General features: G+C 38.9%; 1 protein-coding gene across 4 annotated transcripts in view; it reads right to left on the reverse strand.

Moving 5' to 3' along the window:
• Window positions 1-21314, reverse strand: part of diaph2 (diaphanous-related formin 2) — a 739556-nt gene that overhangs the window by 590901 nt on the left and 127341 nt on the right. The gene's annotated exons all lie outside the window — the stretch shown is intronic.

Genomic DNA, 21314 nt, shown 5'->3' on the forward strand with positions numbered 1-21314 from the left:
TCTAATCACCTGTCTAATCTATGCTTAAGGAAAACATGATCTCTGCAATATCATGATCAAGTTGCCCATTAACCCAATAATTTCTATTGAAAACATCAAGCATTTACATGGCTTTCACCATTTTTATGCTTTCTCAAAGCACGCAGGATTCCAGTGATTCTGTGCAATAACCCCTCCATGGCTCTTAGTATGCAAGCCAAAACTGTGACCATATTCCAATTATTTATGTTATCCACAGGTTCATCATGCACTTCCTGCCATAAAACACAATATGCCAAAAGTTCCCATCAAGTTTATATTTTGTTTGAAGTGCAACTTTCAATGTCATTCAACATGAAATCCCCAACAATTGATGATGCCAGGTGCTATAGAAGATCGAAGTATAATTACCAGCTAACACAATGCCAACTGCCACTTTGAGTCATTCTGCAATTTTACCAATCGTGCTTTGGTCCTCTGAATTACTTATAAATAACCTACTTTAATATTGTCAACAAATATGAACACTATTAATTTTGCTTTTGACTCAAACCATTGATATCCATAGTAAACAGAAGCAATACAAAAATAGAACATGCACTGAACGTGCTGAGAGATTAATTGGTTAATAACTTCAACACAGTTGAGATTCAGCTTATATTTTACATCGTAATCAGCTGTCTCAATACAACAACATGCACTCAATATAGAGTTTCTGTTATGGGTCTTCACATGAAGACGAATGAACAGGACAATTTCTCATCCTCAAATCTGTGGGCACTTGGGTTAAACTTCCCAACAAATAGTGGGATCTGGTAGTGCAGAATTATTTTCTTCCCTTCATTGACATTGATAAAAGAAGAATCAACAAGGATGTCGGCTTTGGAGCAGCAGAGACCATGAGTCGGCAGTGAAAAACGTGTTACAGAGCATGAGGGGTCATAAAGCTCAAGGGTCAACAGTGAGAAGACGAGTTAGAAAGCAAGCGAGATCATGAGACTAGAGGTTAGCAGTGAAAGGGTGGGCCAGAAAGCAAGATGTATGGCAAACAGAAGGCTTAAAGAAGTAACATTAGCAGTAAGCATGACTCAAATTGAATAGTCTCTTTTATATTTTTAACCTTACTTTTCTAAATAATTTATTTACCATCATAAGAACTTAGCAATATAAAATATGTCATTTTACAAAGCATAACATTTTAGCACAATCAGAGGGTCCATGCAAAACCCAACCTACTGCTTTTACTTTGGTTTTAATGGGCAAATCTGATTTGCTTCAAGTCATTTCATTTAAAGTTGCACTTTTCAGGAATTCAGTGACACCTTCAGGTCAGAATTTATAGTATGTAATATACACATGTGTAACACGCAAAATACTAACTACAAAATTAACCCTTAAACCTCCAATCTGTGTAACACCCTTGTATGAAAAATCATCTCTTCTAAAGTTTACCATCATGTAAAAGCTATATCACACTGGGAAACACATCGCCAAATGTAGTATTTTAAAGAAAGAAAATGACTGGGGCACTGGGTAATTTATCAAACTGCAAAATACCTTTGTCTTTGGCACAGCAGCAAAACTGAACCTCAGTTTAATGAGAAGTATGTCTCTTGCCTATGCCAAGGGCAAGAATTCCACACACAAGATTTTGAGTACTCTCAAAACCATTAAGGCAGGATTTAGGTCTACACCAACAAAATGGCCTAGAAATAGATAAGAACTAGCAACCCTTCCCCTCCCTTCGCCCCACCAACCCCCCCAGAAAGGTCACAAAGATTTCATACCAACTAAACTTCAAAGAAGCAATTCAAAGACACTGCTCCAAGACTGAGCAGTTTACTATTTGCATGTAGAGATACTATTCAAACTGAGATTCAATACCTGGTGGGATTCACAAATCTGTTTGAATGAAACTTAATGTGAAGCACGAATTCAATAAAATTTAAATATTTGAGGGACAAAGCTATAAACTGAGATGAAACCACCTATATCTATTGCCTTGTGAATTAATTTGAGCAGCCTAAACCCAATTTCTGGAAATTAGTGGCCAGAAAGCAATTCACCATTAACTAGTAGCTTTACTTGCAATAACAAAAAAATGACGACAATGGAAGTACAAATAGATACTTCAGTTATGAGTACAGAAATTGGACAACAGAAGAAAATGCTGTCCACGTTGATAGTTCAGACTGAGTGTAGCATTGAAAAAACTGTAAAATCAAATGTGTCTCCATCTACAAATTCATACTGTTGGCTTGTGTGCCCTAATCAAACTTAAGTCATTTTTTTTTTAACACTAGTAAAAAATATACATCTTCTATTTCTGTATAATGATTTAACAAGTATTATTTAAAAAGTATATAAAATCCAGTTATCATTCCCATGAATCCTCAAGCATAGCCTCAGTATAAACTCCGCACAAATGGATTCCAGAGACCACAGAAACTAACAAACAGGAACAGAGTTAGATCATTCTATCATCCTGTTCCAGCATTCTACAAAGTCAAATCTGATCTGTGATTTTAACTCCACTTCCAAGTGTTCCCCAAGTAACCCTCAAGATGCTTGTCAATCCAACATCTGTCAAACTCAGCCATGAATATATTGAATTACCTAGTCTCCACTCAGAGAAATTCCTTCTTACCAACTTAATCTCATTTATAGATTCCGAAAGAATAGGAAACATCCTCTCAGCATCCACATTGTCATGCGCCTCATAATCTTACTGCTTCGAAAAGATTACCTTTCATGAACTCCAATGGCTGGAGGCCAAAGCTATTCACTTTTTTCTCAGAAGTGAACTTCTTCATCCCAGGAATCAGTTTCTCTGAGCTATTTCTCTTGCACAACACAAGTTAGGTTGCCAAAACTGAATTAAGTAACATGTGTGGACTCACCATATTTCATGGCATGAGGACATTGTTGACAGGGTCAGTATATGTTGCCTTGAACAGAACAGCTTGCTAAGTAATTTCAGAGGGTAATGAAGAGTCGACTATATGACGGCGAGTGCAAAGCCTGTGAGCCAGATCAGCCAAGAATGACGAATCTCCATTTTTCAAGGACAATAGTCAACCAGATGAGTTTTTACAACAATCAATAATAACTGCATGGTCACTGTTACAAACCATTGTTTTCAATTCGAGAATTATAATTGAATCTAAATTGCACCAGCTGTCAAGTCTCCTCGGCCTCTATCAGTGACTGTACCAGAGTGCTTGCATGTGATGATTAAGGTTTATTATATTATTATTTGGGAACTTGGGTTACAAAGTAAAGGTAAATATGTTTTAGCTTTAAATTCAGTGAAGGTGATTTATCCACAATTCAAAAACATTTTTTAATCAGCTGGTCAAAACAGCATTTCCAATAAATCATGAAGTTTGCAGATGACACCAAAATTAGAAATGTAGTGGACAGCAAAGAAAATTACCGCAGATTACAACATGATCTTGACCAAATGGGTCAATGGGCTAAGAAGTGGCAGATGGAGTTTAATTCAGATAAATACAAGGTGCTGCATTTTGGGAAAGCAAATCTTGGCAGGACTTATACACTTAATGGTAAGGCCCTAGGGAGTGTTGCTGAACAAAGAGACTTTGGAGTGCAGGTCCATACTTCCTTGAAAGTGGAGTCGCAGCTAGATAGGATAGTGAAGGTGGTGTTTAGTATGCTTTCCTTTATTGGTCAGAATATTGAATACAGGAGTTGGGAGGTCATGTTGCAGCTGTACAGGACATTGGTTCACCCACTGTTGGAATATTGTGTGTAATTCTGGTCTCCTTCCTGTCGGAAAGATGTTGTGAAACTTGAAAGGGCTCAAAAAAAGGTTTACAAGGATGTTGCCAGGGTTGGAGGATTTGAGCTATAGGGAGGGGCTGAACAGGTTGGGGCTGTTTTCCCTGGAACGTCGGAGGTTGAGGGGTGACCTTCTAGAGGTTTGCAAAATCATGAGGGACATGGATAAGATAAATAGACAAAGTCTTTTCCCTGGGGTTGTGGAGTCCAGAACTAGAGGGCGTAGGTTTAGGGTGAGAGAGGAAAGATATAAAAAAGACCAGGCTCTGGCAGGGGTTGCAAGATTGCGTTGGGATATCTGATCGGCATGGACGGATTGGACCGAAGGGTCTGTTCTGTTTCCATGCTGTACATCTCTATGACTCTAAATGACCAGCCAAGCTACCTTGCTCAAGCATTTTCTAAATTGAGCTTTTCCAACCAAGAAGCTAAAAGCATGTCAGCAAAGAAGATCCATCCAACAGATATGCTATTTAGCAGCCTCGAAGTAGTCAAAGTCAGAAAGGATTCTATGATTTAGCTCATCAGTGTGTCTCAAGGAGAGAAGCTAGTGAGTGAGCAGAAAGTTGAGAGGAGGTCAAGGAATTACTTCTGAAAATAAGGATAAGCCAACATCTGATATAGTTTTAAAATCAGTATCTTTCCCATCGTCTCTCTCTCTCAAATTTGCTAACATTGCTACAGCATGAATTTGTGTTAGTCTTCTGCTGTAAAAAGCACATTCTAATTGCTAAAGCATTATTAATTTTTTGAAATGCAGTAAACATAATGACTGGTGCTTTTGAGATGTTTATTGCAGTTAATAGGCTGATAAGAAATGCGATCACTGTGCATGAGTACAGACGATGAGTAATTCAACATCAGGATTGTTAGATTAATTGGATATTGACTAAATTATATTTCAGTCCAAAAACACCTGCTTGTATTATACTACAAATGCCACTCATGAATATTGCTTCAAATATCTGAGAGCGGTTATTAAACAAATTTCAGTTTAATACCGTGAAAGGTGTTGAGAGGTATGGAGAAATGTCTTCAGTTGAATTGGATTTATTATTGATCATTAAAACTGAGTCTGAGTCTGAATCTATAACAATCAGGATAAAGATAAGAAATTGTCTGAAGATTCTGAAATTACTTTGCAAACCAAATTCCCACATCAAAACATTACTTAATGATTTTGAACACCTGATCTGTAGCAATTCAATTATGGTTATAGAACTCTGTCAAATGTCAATTTTTAAAATATAGTTTTAATCCTTTTTATTTCAAAGGTACAGTTATGTCTCTTGTAGGGTTTCTATTTTTAGTTTCTGCAGTTACAATACCTAAGTACTGAATCAGTTTCTATAACACAGAATTAGATATTTACTACTTGTACTCAGAATGTGAACTTCATGAAAAACAATATATTCCCAAAATAAAAAAAAAGTGCTTTCAATTTACAATATTGCTTTGCTCTATGTGTAGCATTACAAAAAAAAACCTGAAATAAATAAATAATCATGGATTTAACAGTCAAATTACTACAAGGTTTGTAGCTCAGATTGAATTTAGGGTGTAGGTTTGCTCGCTGAGCTGTAGGTTTGATATCCAGACGTTTCATTACCTGGCTAGGTAACATCATCAGTGGCGACCTCCAAGTGAAGCGAAGCTGTTGTCTCCTGCTTTCTATTTATATCTTTCCCCTGGATAGGGTTCCTGGGGTTTGTGGTGATGTCATTTCCTATTCGTTTTCTGAGGGGTTGATAGATCTGAGGGGTTGGCATCTAGATCTGTGCTTGTTTATGGCGTTGTGGTTGGAGTGCGAGGCCTCTAGGAAATCTCTGGCATATCTTTTCTTAGCCTGTCCCAGGACAGGTGTTTTGTCCCAGTCGAAATGGTGTTTTTTTTCCATCCGTGTGTAAGGCTATGAGGGAGAGGGGGGGGGTCATGTCTTTTTGTGGCTAACTGGTGTTCATGTATCCTGGTGGCTAACTTTCTTCCTGTTTGTCCTACGTAGTGCTCGTGGCAGTCCTTGCATGGAATTTTATAGATGATGTTGGTTTTGTCCATGGGTTGTACTGGGTCTTTTAAGTTTGTTAGTTTTTGTTTGAGAGTGTTGGTGGGTTTGTGTGCTACTAGGATTCTGAGGGGTCTCAGTAGTCTGGCTGTCATTTCTGAAACTTCTTTTGATATATGGTAAGGTGGTTAGGGTTTCTTGCTGTGTTTGGTCTGCTTGTCGTGGTTTGTTCTTGAGGAATCTGTGCACTGTGTTTTTGAGTATCCATTCTTCCTGAATACATCGTATAGGTGGTTCTCCTCTGTTTTTCAAAGTTCATCTGTGCTGCAGTGTGTGGTGGCTCGTTGGAATAGTGTTCTGATACAGCTTTGTTTGTGTGTGTTGGGATGGTTGCTGGTGTAGTTGGTCAGTGTTTGTCGGTTTTCTGTAAACGCAGGTTTGTAATTCTCCCTCGTCTTTTCTTTCTAACCACCTTACCATATATCAAAGAAGTTTCAGAAATGACAGCCAGACTACTGAGACCCCTCGGAATCCTAGTAACACACAAACCCACCAACACTCTCAAACAAAATCTAACAAACTTAAGACCCAGTACAACCTATGGACAAAACCAACGTCATTTATAAAATTCCACGCTGGGACTGCCACGAACACTACATAGGACAAATAGGAAGAAAGTTAGCCACCAGGATACATAAACACCAGCTAGCCACAAAAAGACACGACCCCCACTCCCTCATAGCCCTACACACGGATGAAAAAAACCACCATTTCGACTGGGACAACACATCTCTCCTGGGACAGGCTAAGCAAATACATGCCAGAGAATTGCTAGAGGGCTGGCACTCCAACCACAACGCCATAAACAAGCACATAGATCTAGATGCCATCTAACAACCCCTCAGAAAACAAATAGGAAATGACATCACAAGCCCCAGGAACCCCATCCAGGAGAAAGATATAAATAGAAAACAGGAGACAACAGCTTCGCTTCACTTGAAGGTCGCCACTGATGATGTTACCTAGCCAGGTAATGAAACGTCTGGATATCAAACCTACAGCTCAGTGAGCAAACCTACACCCAAAAGTCAAATTACTATTAACATCAAAACTGAATACAGGACAGGACCTCTTAAATATTCCATCAAATTTTCCATCAACTGCTCATATCCAAATGCCATCCTCGATTCAGTCAAAAACATACTGCACTACTAAACAAAGATTCTGCAAAAACTTTAATACTTTCTGTAAAATCTATAAGTAAAGGCTTCGAATGGCGTCAATTGTTTTGAAAGAAGGTGACATCCAACGCAATAATATTTTGAATGTGTAAGTAGTTTAATATTAATAAAACTATCTTGACTGGGCAAGGTGACTGGAGAGGTGAACAGCAAGAACAGCTGCCACAGCGGGACATAAAACCAGCAGTAAAACGCCCCTCCAACCTGTTTATACCTGTCAGAGTTGAAGTTTGACTTTGCAGGAAAACAGGTCAGCGATTAGTGGACGTTGCTATCATGTCTCTTTTGATTGGTCAAATGGTTTAAATTCTGGGATGTTATTATAGCTGAAGAGTACAGTTTGAAAATGTACTTTTAAATTATATAACAGAATACATTATTGTTGTGGTTCTGTTCGCCGAGCTGGGAAATTGTGTTACAGATGTTTCGCTCCCTGTCTAGGTGACATCCTCAGTGCTTGGGAGCCTCCTGTGAAGCGCTTCTGTGATCTTTCCTCCGGCATTTGTAGTGGTTTGAATCTGCCGCTTCCGGTTGTCAGTTCCGGCTGTCCGTTGCAGTGGCCGGTATATTGGGTCCAGATCAATGTGCTTATTGATTGAATCTGTGGATGAGTGTCATGCCTCTTGGAATTCCCTGGCTGTTCTCTGTTTGGTTTGTCCTATAATAGTAGTGTTGTCCCAGTCGAATTCATGTTGCTTGTCATCTGCATGTGTGGCTACTAAGGATAGCTGGTTGTGTCGTTTAGTGGCTAGTTGGTGTTCATGGATGCAGATCGTTAGCTGTCTTCCTGTTTGTCCTATGTAGTGTTTTGCGCAGTCCTTGCATGGCATTTTGTACACGACATTGGTCTTGCTCATGCTGGGAATCGGGTCCTTCGTTCTGGTGAGTTGTTGTCTGAGTGTGGCTGTTGGTTTGTGCGCTGTTATGAATCCTAGTGGTCGCAGTAGTCTGGCTATCAGTTTGGAAATGCTCTTGATGTATGGTAGTGTGGCTAGTCCTTTGGGTTGTGGCATGTCCTCGTTCCATTGTCTTTCCCTTAGGCATCTGTTGATGAAATTGCGCGAGTATCCGTTTTTGGCGAATACATTGTATAGGTGTTCTTCTTCCTCTTTTTGCGCTACAAATCTTCTCACAAACTTAGAATACATTATTAATTAAACAGAACACAAATGGCTGCTCAGATAATGTACAGCTGCTGCAATAAGTGAGAGCTGGTTTACAATGGTGATTGCTCAAGAGACTTTGACTCGAATTGATGAGTTGGAATTTAAGCTTCGCACACTGCAACACATCAAGAAGGGGAAAAGTTACCAGTCATTTTAACAAGACTGCCAAACCATTCAGATTAATTACATCAAATCTGGCCCAAGGTCAAGAATGGGAGGGTGTGATGATGGGTAAGCCAGCTTTGGAATCCAGAATTTAATACTGGAGGAGGCTCAACCAGTTCCTTGTCCAATAGGCATGAGGTTTTTGCTCCTAGTACGGAGGAGGCACAAACTGCAGGACCAGGTATTTTCAATACAGTAATGTATAATGAAGTACAATTAATGAAAGATCCTGAACTTCAGGATTCTCCGTGAGGCAGCGATCACAACATAGTAGGATTTCAAAACCAATTTGAGGAGAGAGCAATACAGATCTCAAACTGATGTCCTCAGTTTAAAAAGGGCAATTACAAAAATGCTATGAAAGAGCTGTCTGAAGAGGGCTGAGAAAGTAGCCTGAAGGGCAAGATCACAGATGTCTTTTTAAGAATCCCAACAATGTGGAAATAGTCCATTCAGCCCAACAAGTCCACACCAACTCTACGATAAGCAACCTCTCCAGACTAATTCCCCTACATTTACCGCTGACTAATGCACCTAACCTATACATCCCTGAACACTATGGAAAATTTAGCATGGCCAATTTACCTGACCTGCATATCTTTGGATTGAGGGGGGAAACTGGAGGACCCAAAGGAAACCCATGCAGTGCTAACCACTGTGCCGCCTCTCTTTTGATTGGCCAAGTGGTTTAAATTCTGAGATGTTATTATAGCTGGAGAGTACAGTTTGAACATTTACCTCTATATATTAATGTTATGTATTTTAATTAATTAAACAGAATACAAATTATTGCTCAGACAATGTGCTGCTGCTGCTGCTGCAGTAGATGAGAGCTGGTTTACAATGGTGATCGCTCAAGGAACTTTGGCTCAAGTTGATGAGATGGAATTTAAGCTTTGCACACTGCATCTCATCAGGAAGGGGAAAAGTTAGCAGACATTGATAAGCAGTGACAGACAGTGAAGCAGATATTTCATGATACAGGTGCACAATCCTTTATTCGAAATGCCTCAGACCAGCTGGTTTTCGGAATTCAGAATTTTTCAAATTTCAGAATAAGTGACAGCTTGATGGTGAAATTTTTAAAAATCTTAATGGAAGAGCAGACTCACTGAATAAAACGGGCCCTGAAGCAAAATTGAGGCCTGCCAGTGCTGGGCCAGCCTCCCCCAAGTCGCATCTGAGTGACACGCATCGAGTGAGTGTGGAGTTGGGTTAACAGCCACTCAACCTTGTTAATGAGAAAAAAAACCTTCATAAAAAAAATGTTCGGACTTTGGAGCTTTTCAGATTTCAGATAAAAGGTTGTCTACGTGTACAGCAAAAGTTTATTCCAGTCAAAAAGGACTTGACAAGGATGAACTATCCTTAATTAACAATGAGAGTCAAGCAGAGTATCCAATCAAAAACAAGTCATACAAAGCATGAAAATCTCATGAAGATCCAGAAGATTGGGAATTTTGTTTCAGTACCAGACGCAGATGATGAAAATGCTAATAAAAATGAAGAATATTATTGAAGAAAGTAAACTGGCAATAAATAATTTAAAGAAACAGTAAAGACTTCTACACATACTAAACACTATCGCTAGAGTGAGTTTGGGGCCCTTGAAGGATGCAACTTTGAATTGACAAAAGCTAAAAATCACAACTCCAGGTTATAGTCCAACAGGTGTATTTGGAAGTACAAGCTTTCAGAGCACTGCTCCTTGATCAAGTAGCTCGTGACCTGACAAAGGAACAGCACTCCGAAAGCTTGTACTTCCAAATAAACCTGTTGGATTATAATTTGGTGTTGTGATTTTTAACTTTGTCCACCCAGTCCAACACCGGCAAACAGGGAACAAAAAAGGTCAGATTATTTAAACCAAGATTTTGCAGTCTTCACAGTGACGAACATTATAAGCATTCCAATGACACCAAAGAAGGAAGGTGCTTAATGGGAAGCCTTGCAAAAGTTCCTATGGCAGAAGGACAAAATTTTTGACAAATTAATGGGAGCGAAGGCAGATACTCCAACAGGACCTGATGGCCTGGGTCCAAGGGTTTGAAATGAATTGTCTGAAAAGATGATGGCAGTATTAAACAAAACATTCCAGATCTCTCAGGATTTCAGGAGCAGTCCAATGATTTGGAAAACTGCTGGTGCAACACTTGTTCATGAAGAAAAGGAGACATGCAGCCGGAAACAATAGGACAGTTACCCTCACATCCATTATTGGAAAAAATGCTAGAGTCCATTATTAAGAAAGGCCATTTAGAAAAGTTAAACACAAATGAAGCAGTCAAGATGGTTTTGCAAAAGGAAAATTCCTTTTGACAAATTTGCCAGATTTCAGGATATGGCAAGCCGAATTGATAAATGGGAACAAATAGGTAATAACCCAGAGGTTTTCTGTTCAAATAACAGATGCATTCATATAATGGCCCATATTGGTGTATCATTATTTTCTTTATCTATTTATGGAATATGAAAACAGCTTGCAATTTGCTGTCCTCTCGTATACACCTGAAAATATCATGAGTCGTCGCCTTCTTGAACTGTTATGATCCATTTTATTTGGCTACACCCACTTATATTTGTACTGCAGTAATTCCAACACTTTGACACAGCAACAATGAAAGAGGGGTGATAAAATTCCAGGTCAAGATGGCTTTTGTTCCAAAAGTATTCTGCAGGTGCTGATGTTGACAAGAACCTGCTACACTCCAAGATGAATGAAGTCACAGGTTTGGAAGATGGTCTCAAAGAATTTGTGGCAAGTTGCTAAAATCTATCAAGTGAATTATATGCATATTGCTGTCATAAATTACTCTAAGAGGAAGTGAATACTTAAAGTGGTGATTGGGTTTTCATCAAGAGGGCCATTTATCCACAATGGCATATAGCTTCTTGATTGTACTTGGAGGTCCCTCACCCAGACAAGTGGTCACTATTCCAATACATGCCTGAGTTATGCCTTGGAGAGATTATGTGAGTCACAAGACAAGCACCACACCACAAAATTCTCAGCTTTTAAGCTGGTCTTGTAACTACAGTATTTAAATAGCAGTGCTGATCAATCATGACCAAAACTTAGTAATAGTGGGAATTCAAAAAGAAAATAATATATCCAGTGTCTGTCATGACTACCAGACATGAAACAGTGTCTTACAATGAAATATACTTTTTGATGTGTTGCAATGTTGAAAAATTAGGAGCAATAGCACACAGCAAACTTCCTCAATGTGATAATGGCCAAATAATCTACTTTAACGTTTTGGTTGTGGGGTAAATATTCACTAGGACAGCCTGGATAACATTCCTGCTCTTCTTTGAAATGGTACCATGGTATCTTTTGCATCTGCCTGAATAGGCCGGTGGAGCATTGCTTTAATGTCTCATCAAAAGAGCATCTCAACAAATCAACACTCCTGTATTGGACTAGAATACCTGCCTTGATTCTGAAGTGGAATTTGAAAATAAAACTTTGTGGCTCAGAGACTAATGGGCTATAGGAGCCACAACTGACATTCAAAAATGGGAATACCACTTACATGACACAAATATCATCAATCACTTTTCAGACGAAGTTTGAACGTTGTCCAAGACATGCTACCTGTGACTGCTTCAATACCTCAGGAGTTGTGAATTGTATGAAACCTATGCAATAATCAATGCACATCACACTTCTGACCTTAAGGTAGATGGATCAGTGATGGAAATGCTGGAAGATACCTGGGCTTAGAACATGACCTTAAAGAACTCCAATATTGATGTCCTAGAGTCGAAATGACTGGCCTTCAACAACTATAACGACTGTCCTTAGTGTTATATGAACTCCAAACAACAGAGTTCTGTAATCAACAGTGACCCCCACACCAACAGGAGTATTGTTCAATTCCCTAAATGCCACAATTGGTCAAATGCCTTAATGACAAGGACAATAGCTCTTACCTCAATGAGAATTCAGCTCTTTTGTCTACACTGGACCATGGCTCTAAGAAATGCTGGATAGCAGGAGTAGTGCAGATTTTGTGCATTTTTGGTATAATTTTATTGGGTTGAAGGCCCTCTTGTAGTGTACAATTCTGATTCTTATGATGCAAGGTCTAAAGCTCAATGATGCTGATGTTGTTTTGCAACTTAATTAGCACATGGTTCAGCAAAGACTATGTTACCAAGATTTTACAAATTTATGTCCAGTGCATCATGAATATACGCGGTATTGATTAAAACCATCCATCAAAACTCACTGTCCCCTGCGAAGTCACGAGTGACAAAATTAGACACTGATCATTTAAAGGCTTAATCTCACAACTAAACATGAAATGAGTAATTTTCCAGTTCAATGAGCAGATACATGTATAAACTACATTCACAGTGCAGACATGTCTTTCAATGGTAAATGGAGGGCATGCATCCAAAAATTTTCATTTTAATAAAATCAATGATATTACCTCAGAAAAACCAAATAATCACAGATAATCAAAATCAATACAAAATGCTCCAGATAATATTGACATATACATAAATTTTATATATAATATATATCACAAGTTTATATACTTTGAAAACATATAATTCTGTAATTTGTTTAATAAATCAGCTTTTAGTAATGACTGAAATATAGTCAAAGTCATCTGCAATTTTAAATCCTGCTCTGATAGCTTTCTACTTTTGATTTCTAAAAGTGGTGAGGCCACTTTTAAAATACTGTACACAATTTTAGTCTTCCTTCTACAGAAAATAACTTGTTAAATTGAGCGTGCAGTCCAACTCATCTGTACCGACCAGATATTCCAACCTGAATTAGTCCCATTTGCCAGTGTTTGATCCATATCCAGTGGAAGTAAAGCCATTCCGCACGTTGGGTCCACTCCGCCATTTAAGCCCTTCCTATCTACATACCCATCCAGATGGCTTTTCAATGTTGTAATTGTACCCACCTCCAACGCTTCCTCTAGCAGCTCATTCCACACATATACCATACCGTTTGAAAAAGTTGCCCATCAGGTCCCTTTTAAATCTTTCCCCCCTCACCTTCAATTGAAATTCTCCAATTTTGGACTCCCCTACGCTGGGGAAAGGACCTTATCTATTTACTCTATCCATTCCCTTCCTGACTTCATAAACCTCTGATAAGGTCACCCCTCAGTCTCCGAAGCTCCAGAGAAAAAAGCCTCAACCCATTCAGCATCTCCCTCGAACTCAAAACTTCAGTTCCAGCAACATCCTTGAAATTTTTTCTGCACCTTTTCAAGTTTAACAATATCTTTTCTATAGAAGGGCACCCAGAATTGTGTGCAATATTCTAAAAGTGGCCTCACCATGTTTAGATATTGGAGTAGAAAGCTATCAGAACCAAATTTGAAGTGTCACTTTTACAGAGCTGTGCTGCTATATGTCGATCATCTCAGGAAAACCAGAAGTCTTTTTAAAATTGAGCATGTCACAAAAAGTGAGATTATCTAATAAGCATGGTTGCACTTAATTGTTTTATTTCAAACTAGTTAAGCCTCAAATTAAAATTAATACCTGCAGAATGAAAATAAAACAAAAGCCACCTTTTACAATGCCTCCGATGATATTGGCATTTGGAGTCAACTGGGTGTCATCCTGCTTTACACCATGTTCTTAGCACACACTAAATTCATTACCAAAGAATGGCATGAAGATAATAAATATTATGAGAACACGATAGATAATTAATAATTTCCAGTAACTAATTCACAAAATTAGACGAGAGTTATTTAATATTCTCATTTTCAAACTTGCAATTTGCAGAAGGTATGTGAAATAATCTTAAGTGCAGTGCAATGCAAGAACTTAAAACTTCATGGCACCGAGTAACCAAGCAACACATTAATAAGAGATATTGAGAGTTCAGAGACAGTATGTTCTATTAGTGTAAAGGGCAAGGTTGGCAGGTGTAGGGAATACTGGATAACAAGAGTAATTTAGGCTCTGGTCAAGAAAAAGTATGTCAAGTATAAACAGATGGAATCAGGTCAATTCCTGGACAGGTATAAGGGCAGCAGGAATGTACTTAAGAGGGAAATCATGGAGCACAACGGGGATATGAGGTAACTTTGACAAACAGGGTTGAGGAGAATCCAAAACAATTCTACAAATAAATTAAAGGCAAAAGATTAATGAGGGAAAGAATAGGGCCAGTAAAAGATCAACAAGGCCATTTGTGTGTGAAACCACCAACACACACACACACACACACACACACACACACACACACACACACACAAAACGAGTATTTTACTGTAGTGAAGGACATTGAAGCTAGGCAATTTGGAGAAATGAACAGTTATGTCTTGAAAATTGTCCACATTACAGAAGAGATGGTGCTGGACATCTTACAATGCATAAAGATAGATAAAATCTCCTGACCAGATCAGGTTTATCCCAGAACTTTGTGGGAAAATAGCAAACTGATTGCTGGGCCCCTTGCGGAGTTACCGGAACACTGGAGATTGGCGAATGACATGTTTTTATTTAAGAAAGGTGGTAAAGAAAAGCCAGGGAACTATTGACCAGTGAGCCTAATTTGTCAATGGTGGGTAAGTTGTCGGAGGGGATTCTGAGGGACAGGATTTATGTGAATTTAGAAAGGCAAGAACTGATTTGGGATCGTGCATAGGAAATTGTGCCTCACCAACTTGATTGAGACTGGTTAGCAAGGTTAGATCACATTGAATCCAGGGTGAGCTAGCCAAATGGATTCAAAATTGGCTTGAAGATAGGAGACAGAGGATGGTGGTGGAGGATTTTTTTTTAGACTGGAGACCTGTGACCAGTGGTGTGCTGCTAGGATCAATGCTGGGTTCAATGTTCTGGTATGTACATAAATGTTAACATGAATGTGACCATATGAGGAATGTTTAGTAAGTTTGCAAATGACACCAAAACTGGTGGTGTAGCAGACAGTACAACTTGATCAGATGGGACAATGGGCTGAGGAGTGGCAGCAACAGTTTAGATAAATGTGTGGTGCTGCATTTTGGTAAGGCTAATCAGGGCAGGACTTATTCAGTTAATAGTAGGTCCCAGGGGAGTTCTGCTGAACAAAGAGACCTTGGGTTCTTAGATCCTTGAAAGTGCAGTCACATGAGGACAGGGTAATGAAGGCTGAATTTGACACATTTGCCTTTACTGATCAGTGCGCTGAGCACAGGAGTTGGGATGTTGTGTTGCGGCTGTACAGGATATTGGTTCTGCCACTTTTAGAATATTGCGTTCAATTCTGGTCGCCCTGCCAAAGGAAAAAAATGTTGTTAAATTTGAAAGGGTTCAGAAACGATTTGCAAGGATATTGCCAGGATTAGAAGGTTAGGTTACAGGGAGAGACTGAATAGACTGTAGCTTATCTTTCCCCAGAGTGTTGGAGGCTGAGGGGTGATCTTTTTGATGTTTATAAAACCATGAGGGGCATGGATAAGGCCTTCTTCCCAGGGTAGGGGATTCCAAAACTAGACAGCATAGGTTCATGATGAGAGACAAAAGATTTAAAAGGCACCTGAGGGACAATATTTTTGTGCAGAGCGTGGTGCATATATGGAATGAGCTGCCAGAGGAAGTGGTGGAGGCAGATACAATTACAGCATTTAAAAAGCATCTGGATGGGTAGATGAAGAAAAAAGGTTTCTTGTTGCAAATGGGACCAGATCAATTAAAGATACCTGTTTGGCATGTACCTGTTGGACTGAAAGGTCTATTTCCATGCTGCATAATTCTATGACTCTACATAGGAAGTACCTTGAATAGTTCAAGAGAATTGTTCCAAGTCACATCAATGTTGACAGTAAGCAACAGAATGACTGTAACAGGCTAACATCGAATCACAGCAGTGACAAATATCTCACAGGAGACTTCACTGGTGGGGAAATTTACAAGTTTTTCACAGGAACACATTTAACTTTGATCAGAAAAATGTGAAATTTGCTTGGACTTTTCAGTAATAACAACACATTACATTAACACATTATGTATAAACACAGTAATATCTGAACACATCACAGAGTAATCATCATCAGTGCTCCACCAGAAGGCAGATCCTTTTCGCTAATAACAGCCTTTCTTGGTCACTCATATGGAAACTGTATTGAAAGCTGCAAATGAACCATCTTTGATAACAAAGATGGCTTTATTTTGTTTCAAGGCTACATTATATCTGGTCTGGAAGTGCTCAATTCCAACAGCAGGTGTCAAAGTTGGAGAAGTTCAAGTGAACATCACAAACACAGCATCTTAGTACAAAATATTTCTCCAGTTTCACACATCTTAAAACATTTAAAATATTTAATCATGCACACTAAGTGCAGTCTGTAAGCAGAGTGAGCAGATACAAGTTTGGTGAATGACAGTTCGACAAAGACAGCAAAAGTGTACTTTTTTTTCCCCAATTTCTCACTATTATTATTCAGTTCTTAGCTCAGTGCAAGAGAAGAAGTGTTTAGTGAGTGACTAGTTGGCTATTTTACTTGGAATAAATCGCTTTTAATGTCAAGTTATGCAAGGAAACTTGGCCAAATGTTATGTGCAATCGGTGTCATGTCAAGAAATCAAAGGCCCACCACACGTACCAAGGCAAATACTTTTGTAGCAAGTGTGAGCAGCTACACAAGTTTGAGCTTAGGGTTTTGAAACTCAGCCACTGACTAGAAACATGGTGATAGAATTATTTGAATAGCACATTTAGAATGATGGTCACACTAAAGGGTAGGAAAACACAGGCAGATAGGGAATGGGTGACCTTCAGACAATCCAAGAGAACAAGCTGTTCGCTGAGACAATCAGGCTCACTGGATGACTATCCACTTGTGTGCTCATGACAGCAATGGTTCCACAGTGAAGCACAGTCAAAGCCAAAACTCTGATATCAGGAGTGGCTCAACTCCAGAGGATCAGAAGACCAAAATGACAGGTGATTCATTCATTATAGGAACAAAGGTGTTGATGTGGTTATAAACATGACTCCAGAACGGCTCACTGCCTCCCTTATGGCAAGGTCAAAAACCTAATGATACAGGGACAGGACATTCATTATATGGATGTTTCACAGTCTACAGTAGGTACAACATGACAAGTAGAGAGGATGATGAGGCTCTGAAAGTAAACTTTAGGGAGTTAGGAATATTAAAAATGATCAGCCGCAAACTCAGTAATTCAGAATTATACTTCATGTAGAATTGAACAAGTGGCTGGAGAAAGGAGGGCATCAGATTTTTGAGATATTAGGACCTATTCTGGGGCAGACGTAACTTAGACAAGATGGATGGACTACACCTTTGCAGGACTGACACTAGAAACAAAGAACAATAAAGCACAGCAACAGGCCCTTTGGTCCTCCAAGCTTGTGCCGCCACATTTTGCCCTTCCATACCAAAACTGGCTTCAGTTCCAGGATCCGTATCTCTCTTTTCCTTTCCCGTTCATGTATTTATGCAGGTGCTTCCTGAATGCTGCTATTGCATCTGCTTCCACCATTTCCTCTGGCAAAGCGTTCCAGGCACACACTGTGGAAAACCTGCATCGCACATCTCAATTAAACATCCTTCCCTCACACCACAAACCGGAGTCTCTTCGTAACTGGCTCCTCCACCCTTGGAAAAAGCCTCATATATTCCACTCTATCCATGTCATTCACAATTGCTAAAATTCCCCCATACCACACAACACCCTAGTAAACCTTTTCTGTATCCTGGCCAAAGCATCAAAGTCCTGCTTGCAGTGTTGTGACCAGAACTGTAGGCAATATATCAAGTGTGGTCCAACTAAAATTCTGTAAAACTGCAGCATATTCTCGTCTGTCCTTACACTCAATGCCCCTTCCAATGAAGGCAAACATGCCATAAACCTTTTTTTAACTACCTTATCTACTTGTGCTGCCACTTTCAGTGATTTTGGACCTGCACACCCAGACCCGTCTGCATATCAATATTCCTAACAGTTCTGCCATTTACTGTATAATTTCCAATGGTACATGACCTTCTAAAATGCATCACCTCTCAATATCCAGATTAAACTCCATCTGCCATCTTTGTGGCCATGCTTCCAACTTATCTATATTCTGCTGTATCCTTCAACAACTCTCCTCACTATCTGCAACTCCATCAATCTTGGTATATAAGTGACAGGGGATCTAAGATCAAAGGATCAGGATGTAGAATCAGTTTGGATGTAGAATCAGTTTGGATGGAGCCAAGAGACTTCAAACATTGGAGAAAGTGATTTATACACAATCAAACAATAGTGGTAATGTTAGGCCTGGTATAATCAGGAAATTAGAGATGCATAGACCGTGGATAATAGAGCAATAAAAGTTAGTTTAAATTTACATACAGAGTGGGTTAACAATGTCAGTAGAAATGTGATGAAAGGCAATTTCCTAGAGCATGAAGGAAACAAATTCCTTGAGTATTACAATGAAGAACCAACTAAGGATTGGATTATCATAGATTTAGTATTAACTAAGTCGAAAAGACTACATCATAACTTCTAATTCTGAAGCTCAGATCTTAAACCTTAAGAAAGGAAACTATGGAGTTACAAGAGCCAAGTTGGTCATGATGTCCGAGAAAAGTACACTGGAAGACTGATGATAAACAACAATAGCTACTATTACATTGCCAACAAAATATAGACACAAATATGAATCGACCATGGCTAACGAAAGTTAAAAATAATATTAGGTTAAAGGGAGTGACATCAAAAAGTGAGGACTGGAAGCAAATCAAAATCTAGCAAAGAAAAACCAAGAAACTGGAAAAGAAACAATAAGAATGCAAGACAGAGAGAAATGTAAAGCAGACTGTAAAATATTATTTTCAGCACATGAAAAAGACAAGATCAGATAGGACCAATGAAGGCTGATTACAGGTACAGACCAGAAAATATACAATGGAAGACAGGAAAATGGCACAGAAGTAAGAAAAGTACATTGGAGTGGAGGAAGATTTAGAGCATCTCCCATACTTACTCAGCAACCAAGGAACCTGTGAAAATTATCCTCTAAAATAAATTTGTATTAGTTTGAGATGAGTGCTTTAAAGGCTAACTAACTCAGGACCATTTCAGTTACATGGCAGCATATCGAAAGAGGACAGCATGGAGACACGCTGGTGATTTTCTTTTAAAAACTGTATCATTCCAACAGAATGGATAAAAACCACTGCAACATTTAACAAAGGAAGAAGGGAAATGGAGAATTACAAACCTGTTAGCTTAATGTATGTAGTTGGGAAAAGTTGGGTTTTTTAAAAAACTTATTCAGAAGATGTGAGCATTTCTAGCAGCACCAACATTTGCCTATCACTAAAGAAGATGGAAGTAAGCTTCCCTTTTAAAGTGTTGCAATTCATCAGGTGCATGTGTACCCACAACACTCCGAGCTACAGAAGTACAGTACTGTGATACAGTGACACTAAGGAATGACAAAATATTTCCAAGTCAGGATGGTGAGTGGTTTGGAGAGTAACTAGAAAAGTGGTTTTCCAACGTATCTGCTGCCCTTGCCCATTTAAATGGTAGTGGCTGCAGGTTTCGAAGGTGTGCAATGTAGGAAGCCTTGGTGAATGCCTGCAGTGCATCTTACAGGTGGTACACAGTCCTTCTACTGAGCATCAATCATGAAGTGAGTGAATGTTTGTCGAAGTGCTGCCAACCTGACAGGCTGCATTGGCCTGGATGGCATCAAGCTTCTTGAGTGCTGTTGAAGCTGCACTCATCCATACAAGTGGGGAGTATTCCATTGCACGTTTGACTTGTACCTTGCCCTCTGCAGAATTCCTAGCCTCTGACCTGCTCTTGTAGCATTGTATTTATAAGGATCTTGCCCTGTTCAGTTTTGGGTCAACAGCAACCTCCAGATGTTGACAGTGGGGGCTGCAATGATGGTTTTGAATACCAAGATGGTTAGAATCTCTCCTGTTTTAGATATTCATTGCCTAACAGTTGTGTATTGCAAATGTTACTTTCCAATGGTCAGCCCAAGTCTGAATATCATCTTGTGCCATTCAATCTTGCTGTATTTAGGCAAGGACTGCTTCAGCGTTTGAATCATGGCAAATGGTACAAAACTCTCTGCAGTCATTACTGAGCATCCCAACTTAACACCTTGTGATCAAGATTGTAAAGGATGTTGTGATTATAAAGCTTTTTCATCAAAGATGTGATAATAGGACACTTAGGAAAAAAATAATAAAATTAGTCAGAGTTAACATGATTTATGAAAGAAATAATCTTTGATAAACCGGTTCAAGTTACTTGAGAAAGTTCAAGGCAGAAATTAATTGATTTTGCAGACCAATGACATCAAGGGATATGTACATAAATGTAGAAAAGTAAGACTAGGGTAGGCAATCAGCCATGATCTAACTGAAAGGCAGACCAGACCAGATGGGCTGAATGACCTACTCCTTTACACAATTTACACACTACAAACAAGCCAGACTCTTAGAAGGGCAAATTCTAATTCCCAAAAAACATGCAATGTAACGTCAAATACGGAAGTCAAGAGGGACAATCTGTCAATCATAAACAATGAAACAACGTAGATCACAGCATGGACTTTGTTTTATACATAACAGAGCAAATTTCAAGTGCTTGCCAAAGTTCAAACTTCTAAAAGTATTCCAGATGATTATTTGATATCCCTCTTTACTCATTAGTCTAAGTAGAATTTGGTAAAATCACACAAGTATCTTACCATAAGAAAGCTGACTAAATGAGTGAATGAGTGAAAACGTATTAAGTTTCTTTCAAAGATGAGAGTTATTAAAACTAAAAGATACTGAAATCAGTAGTTTAAAATAAAATCCTCAAAACATAATTGTTGTAACAGGTCTTAATCTCATCAATCATTCAAATCATCAGTTATAAATATTGAGACGGTGCCACTGTAAACAAATGATAATTTTGCATTTTGGGTTCATTTTCATCTGTAAAATACATGTAGAACAAGGTTAT

This window comes from Hemiscyllium ocellatum, chromosome 11 (assembly GCF_020745735.1).
Source record: "Hemiscyllium ocellatum isolate sHemOce1 chromosome 11, sHemOce1.pat.X.cur, whole genome shotgun sequence".
Classification (NCBI taxonomy): Eukaryota; Metazoa; Chordata; class Chondrichthyes; order Orectolobiformes; family Hemiscylliidae; genus Hemiscyllium; species Hemiscyllium ocellatum.